At 47.6% G+C, this 6,788-nt stretch overlaps 1 protein-coding gene across 1 annotated transcript in view; it reads right to left on the reverse strand.

The window, feature by feature from the left end:
• Window positions 1-3,788: 3,788 nt before the first annotated feature.
• PRDM4 (PR/SET domain 4) overlaps window positions 3,789-6,788 on the reverse strand; it is a 91,313-nt gene continuing 88,313 nt past the window's right edge. Inside the window, exons 13-14 of the transcript XR_004275800.1 lie at window positions 5,223-5,278; window positions 3,789-4,395 (exon numbers count right to left, since the gene is read on the reverse strand). The gene's annotated coding sequence lies outside the window, so the exon portion shown is untranslated. The remainder of the gene's footprint in view (window positions 4,396-5,222; window positions 5,279-6,788) is intronic.

Here is a 6,788-nt window from a genome sequence, read left to right on the forward strand (position 1 = left end):
CACACACACACATACACACACACACACATACACACACACACACACACACACACACACGTGTGAGGTTTGCCAAAACTAGCTTGTGTCCAAAGTGGGACAGATGGGCCACTAAAGGGAAGGAGCAGAGACAGGGATTAAAGAGAAGGAAGTTTTTGTAAGGCTTGTGCTGTAGACTGAGCGTGTCCCCCAAAATTTATAATCATCAATGTGATGGTGTCAGGAGATGGGGTATTTGGGAGATGCTTAGTTCATGAAAGTGGAGTCCAAATGAATGAGATTAGTGCCCCCATAGAAGAGACCCCAGAGAGCTCCCACACCCCTCTGCCATGTAAGGACGCAGTGAGAAGACAGCAGTCTATGAACCAGGAAGCAGGCTCTTACCAGATACGTAAGCTGCAGGTGCCTTGATTTGGAACTTCCCAGCTCCAGAGCCATGACAAATAAATTGGTGTTTAGGCCCCCAGTCTACGGCATTTTTGTCAGAGCAGCCCAGGTGGATTCAGGCAGCTAAAAGGGGTCTTCTGAACGTGCATCTAGGAGACAAAGGTCACAGTTTGAAATGACTTCCTTAGACATGTCCTCTGAGAGTATAAAAGTAATAATAAGAAACCACTTTTGACAGAAGGCCCCCAGCTCCTAAGATTTCAGCCTTTAGGTTATGTCCCTGTCATCCTATTAATGAAACATGACTTTTTCAGTAGTAAAAAAAAGTGTTCCTTTTCATCCAAAGAAGACCACGGTCCTGTCTACTACACAGCATGAAGGAGGACTGATCAATTATCCAGATAATACAAGGCCAACCTTTCCCCCGCACACACAACCACCACTATACACAATATCATCACGGCCTTTTCCAAAGTATCAGACCAGGGAGACTCATCACCTGACTTGGACAAGGTTTTGCAAACCACCTGCCTCATGAATTCTTCTATTTATTCTATGGCAGAGGTTCTCTACCCAGGAAGATTTGGCGATGTCTAGAGACATGTGTGGCTGTCACGACTGGCAATGGGGTGCTCCTAGTGGGCAGAGGCCAGGGAAGCTGCTGAACATCCTACACTGTGCAGGACGGTCCTCTACAACCTACAATTATCCAGCCCCAAGGTCAGCAGTGCTGAGGTGAAGAGGCTCCGTACTGGGAGATGGGGTTAAGCCTCCATTCACTGCAAAGTACAGGAATATTCACAGTAATATTGAAGGAATAGGGGCCAGGACTCTCTCCACCGTTTCTCCAACCACAGGAAAAGCAACATGAACAGCCTCTGGGATGAGCTAGATTGTGCTGCATTCCTGAGCCAAGTCCAGTCCCATTTAGCTGTGTCATCACGGGGTGCCCTATGCCAGCAGAGCTCAGGTACTGACATATCGGCCCTTCAGGGGGATTTCTGGGGTTTCTAGCTTCTTCCAGTCCTAGTACTTTGGCCTAGATCAGGGTTTCTGGGAGGTCAAGAGAAACCCAAGTCACATCCGTTTTGGAGGCTCCAATTATAAAAGCAAAAAGAGGCCGGGTGTGGTGGCTTACACCTATAATCCCAGCACTCTGGGAGGCCGAGGCAGGAGGATTGCTTGAGGTCAGGAGTTCAAGAGCAGCCTGGCCAACATGGTGAAACCCCGAATCTACTAAAAAAAATAAAAAGTACAAAAGTACAAAAAGAGGCCAAAATAAGATTATAAAAATTTCTATTTATTTTAAATATTTGCATATAAGAAAGTCAAATATTTGCATGTAAGAAATTACCCCCCCCCACCAATGGAATGCAATGCAGTTGTAACATTCACAATATAATTGCAATATTTATACAATTTATATATTATTTCATAGTGCCCTAGAGACAGGATTGCCTTAAAGTAGGGTACAACCTGAAGGAAGGTTTCTTTTCCTTAGTCCTGTCAGCGTGTCTTTGTAACTGTAAATATAACCTTACCTAGAAATAATATTAAAGATCCAAATTTACAGCTCTTTGAGGCTATATCACAAGGAACAACAAAATTTCAGAGGCAGAAAATAATAGTTAAAACATACAAGTACTTACAAATTTATATACATATATGTATAAATATGTGTTTATAGTTAAAACATAAAAACTGGGTATGTTGGGTAGCATTCTAAGTGACCATGAGTGTGTGCAAACTTTGATTTTTTTTAGTTTTTGAGATGGAGTCTCGCTCTGTCATCCAGGCTGGAGTGCAGTGGTGTGATCTCAGCTCACTGCAACCTCTGCCTTCTGGGTGCAAGTGATACTACTGCCTCAGCCTCCCGAGTAGTTGGAATTACAGGCACCTGCCACCATGCCCAGCTAATTTTTATATTTTTAGTAGAGATGGGGTTTCACCATGTTGGCCAGGCTGGTCTCAGGCTCCCAACCTCAGCTGATCCTCCAGCTTCAGCCTCCCAAAGTGCTGGGGTTACAGGCGTGGGCCATGTGTAAACTTTTATAGTTACATTTTGTTGTCGTCTTCCTATTTTACAGATGGATAAACCAAAACGGAGGGTGATTGAGCGACATGCCCAAGGTCACACACTCCAGGAGTACATACGTAAGTAGAATCAGGATTTGGACTGAGAAAGTTCCACTCCAGAGGCCACTACCCTTAACCATTTTCATATACAGCCTCTCATAAGAAGAGGGGCAGATTCAACAAGATGTGTAGAATCATAGCAAGGCCTTGAAAGTCTATAAAGAGTTCTTCAGGCATTGGAGTTAAAGAGATCCAAGTTCAATTCCTGCTTTGAGCCTTCTTAGCTGTGAGGCCTTGGGCTCTTTAATCTAAAGCCTAATGGTCCCCACCAGGCATGGGAGGATGTGTTGGAATCTGAGAACTAGTTCAGGGGCACCAAATAAGGGCTCAGTCATCACAGCTGTGTCTGATCTCAGCCTCTGCCTTCCCAGATAATAAAAGCGAGGCTCAGAGAGAGCAAGTGGGCTGCCCAGGGCCACACAGCCAGCTAGTGACAGGCCTCTGCACAGCTGGTCCAATGTCCTGTGCATAGCCTCGGCAGCTCTAAGCCAACTCAGCTAGTCTACTCGGCCCCCTCCAACTTCTTGCCAATTTCAGGGCTCCAAATAGGCTTCTGCCCACCTGCAGGGCACGCTGCCATACTCGGAGGTCTGTGCCAAAGTGGGTAAAGCGGGAACAGCTGGAGAAGACACAGAACAAAGCAAGCGGGAATCAAATGTCCAAGGTCCAGGCATGGGCTAGGTGTGGTGGCTCATGCCTGTAATGCCAGCACTTTGGAAGGCTGAGGCAGGAGATTTTCTTGAGCCCAGGAGTTCAAGACCAGCCTGGGCAACATGTTGGAAACCCATCTCTATAAAATATACAAAAATTAGTCAGGTATGGTGGTGCGCACCTGTAGTCCCAGCTACTTGGGAGGCTGAGGTTGGAGGAGCCCTTGAGCCCAAGAAGCAGAGGTTGCAGTGAGCACGGATCACACTGCTGCATTTCAGCCTGGGCAACAGAGCCAGATCCCGTCTTAAAAAAAAAAAAATAGTCCAGGCACAGTGGCTCATGTCTGTAATCTCAGCACTTCAGGAGGCTGAGGCGGGCAGATCATGAGGTCAAGATCCTGGCCAACATGGTGAAACCCTGTCTCTAAAATACAAAAATTAGCTGGGCGTGATGGCGCGCACCTATAGTCCCAGCTACTCGGGAGGCTGAGGCAGGAGAATCACTTGAACCCGGGAACTGGAGGTTGCGGTGAGCCGAGATCTTGCCACTGCACCCAGCCTGGCCACAGAGCTGAGTGTCTCAAAAAAAAAAAAAAAGTCCAGGCATAACCTTGGAGTGTCCACTAGGTGGAGCCACACTTCTGCATTCTTGGGTTCCAAAGAATTAATTACTTTTTTTTTTTTTTTGAAGAGCATGAATCTAGCTTATACATGAGGGATTGAGAAGTTTCACTCATCCATTCATTCATTCAGTGTTTACTCAACACCCACTCTGTGCCACGCATGGGGATCCAACACTAAACGTGGTACCTAGGAGCTGTAATTATCATCCTGCAACAACTTTGCTTCTGTGATGAATCGCACAGCCATGAAACAAGTACACCATCCCATCCTTAACAAGGTCTGAGAAGTCATCTTCCATTTATTTCTCAAGTATTTATTTGGCGTGTACTCTCTGCCAGGCCCTGGGCATGCCAAGATGTATAAGACCGTCTAGTGGAGAAGACAAACGTATGACCAGTGTCCACTCAGCCTGACCTACATGGTGACTGACGCCTGCCGAAGCCTGGCTGTAGAAGTCCAGGAACCATGCTCAGATCCTCCTTTCTCCTCTGCCATCACAAAGGGAGAGATCGCCCTTCCTCTGCTTCTCGTGAACAGTGTGGTCCATTTCTCGGTCCACTCAGAAATCTCTGTGAGTGCCACATAGGTGGGTATCATGCTGCTGATAAAGACACACCCGAGACTGCGTATAAAGAGAGAGGTTTAATAGACTCACACAGGGCTGGGGAGGCCTCACAATCACGGCACAAGGTGAAAGGCATGTCTTACAGAGCAGCGGGCAAGGGCAAAAATGAGAATGAAGAGAAAGGGGTTTCCCCTTATAAAACTATCAGATCTCGGCCGGGCGCGGTGGCTCAAGCCTGTAATCCTAGCACTTTGGGAGGCCGAGGTGGGTGGATCACAAGGTCAAGAGATCGAGACCATCCTGGTCAACATGGTGAAACCCCGTCTCTACTAAAACTACAAAAAATTAGCTGGGCATAGTGGCACGTGTCTGTAGTCCCAGCTACTCAGGAGGCTGAGGCAGGAGAATTGCCTGAACTCCGGAGGCGGAGGTTGCGGTGAGCCGAGATCGCGCCATTTTGCACTCCAGCCTGGGTAACGAGCGAAACTCCATCTCAAAAAAAAAAAAAAAAAAAAAAATCAGATCTCATGAGACTTATTCACTATGATGGAACAGCATGGGGAAACCACCTCCATGATTCAATTATCTCCCACCGGGTCCCTCCCACAGCACATGGGAATTATGGGAACTACAATTCAAGATGAGATTTGGGTGGGGACACAGAGCCAAACCAAATCAGGTGGGGTTTGAGATGGCAGGGATGTGATTGACCTCATTATATCCAGGGCTGTGGTAAAGGTCTTGACTTTTCCCTAGGCGCACATTTCTGTCTTTCCTTCCAAAAGAGGCTGCGTGGGGACAGAAGGGACCACACAGGACTGAAGCTGAGACAGCCAGGCTCCGTCCCCGATCTTGACACGTACACGATGTGTGTGTGGTCTTAGATCAGTCACCTCCTTCTTCTCATTAGTCTTCCCAGCTGTGGTAGATTAAATGTGGGCACAAATTACTGACAGGTCTTCCCACCAGAAGATGGCATCTTTCTCCACTTCCGTCGACCCCATACCCAGGCAACACTCTTGTCCAAGTCACTGCCATCTGCCCCTTGATTACTGCAATGACCTCCTCATAGTTCTCCCCACATTCACTCTGCCCACCCACCACCCCCACCCCTGCAGGACACACACGGGAGCTGAAATGACCTGAAACCTAAGTTGGATGGTGTCATTTATCATCCTACACCCCTCCCCACAGCCCCATACCTCCCTAACCACCCACAGCAACACTGCATCATCTGGCTCCCTGCCACCCATCTGCCCTCTCTCTTCCTCATTCACACTGCTCTAGCATCACCTCTGGGACTGTGACCCTGGTACCACACCGCTGGTCATCTGGAGACAGACTGGAGCAGAAAACCAAGGTAGAACTTGAGTTGGAAAGCTTATAGGGTTGAAGTTTCACTTGAACACTGAAGGGTTACACAGAAGCTAGAGGGTGCAGAAAACTACTCCTTAAGTCTGTAGAAAGGAGTTTTCTGACAGGTGGTGATGGTGATGGCATCAAGGAGGAGGAAATGCTGTTTCTGGGAAGGGTAGATAGTCAAACCTCAGCTGCCACCCAGCAACTGGACGGTGAACAGGATGAAGCAGTCACCCATCAGGCTGTCACAGCCACATTTGCTTGGATGTCTTATTTAACTTTCCCTTGACCATAAACCTCTGATCCTACGCTAGAGCACAAAGTCCTGGGGTGAAGGGAAGGGCTGTGTCATGTTCATTTTGGTAGCTCCCTGTCTCCCAAACTGTCCTGCATAAAGATAGCAAAGAAAACAATCGCTGCATGTCACGAGTGGAAGTGCTTCTCGCCAGCCCACTCCTCGCAGCAGCACCCCAAGTTCCCCCCAGAGAATTCTTGCTGCCACACTCTGTTCCCTGCATGGCTAATTGTCTCCCTGGCTCCAGGGCTGGGCATGTGGCTCAGGCTTTGCTAAAAGCATCACCTTCTCCACAGTGACTAGTGACTAGTGATCATTCCAGAACCGAAGAGGCAAATGAGACACAGAGAAGTAGAGGGAAAGGTAAGTCCTTTTTCTGCTGAAGTTGCAGGTAGTGAAGAGGAGGCAAGCCTGAAGCTGCTGACGGCTTAAAGTTAAGTCAACAGATTGGAAGACAGAGACAAAAATGGGAGAGAGATCCAATCCTGATGACAGTGGTTTCAGCCCCGAGACCCAGCTATGTCTGACATTATTTATGTTAGTAGGTTCTTGACCTATCCAAGTATGTAAATTCTGTTTCTTGCCTAAGGCAACTGGAGTTGGTTAGCGGTCACTCGCATTCAATAGAGTCCTGAAAGACGAAGGAGTGAATGAATGAACTGATGAGCAACTCTACCAGAAAACTTGTGCCATGTGACAGACAGGATCCTATCTCAGGAGTCAAGGTACTGTCTTGCCATTACTAACTATATAACACAGGGCAAGTTTCCTGATG

Source organism: Sapajus apella, unplaced genomic scaffold (genome assembly GCF_009761245.1).
Source record: "Sapajus apella isolate SASKATOON/1434 unplaced genomic scaffold, GSC_monkey_1.0 scaffold2, whole genome shotgun sequence".
Lineage (NCBI taxonomy): Eukaryota > Metazoa > Chordata > Mammalia > Primates > Cebidae > Sapajus > Sapajus apella.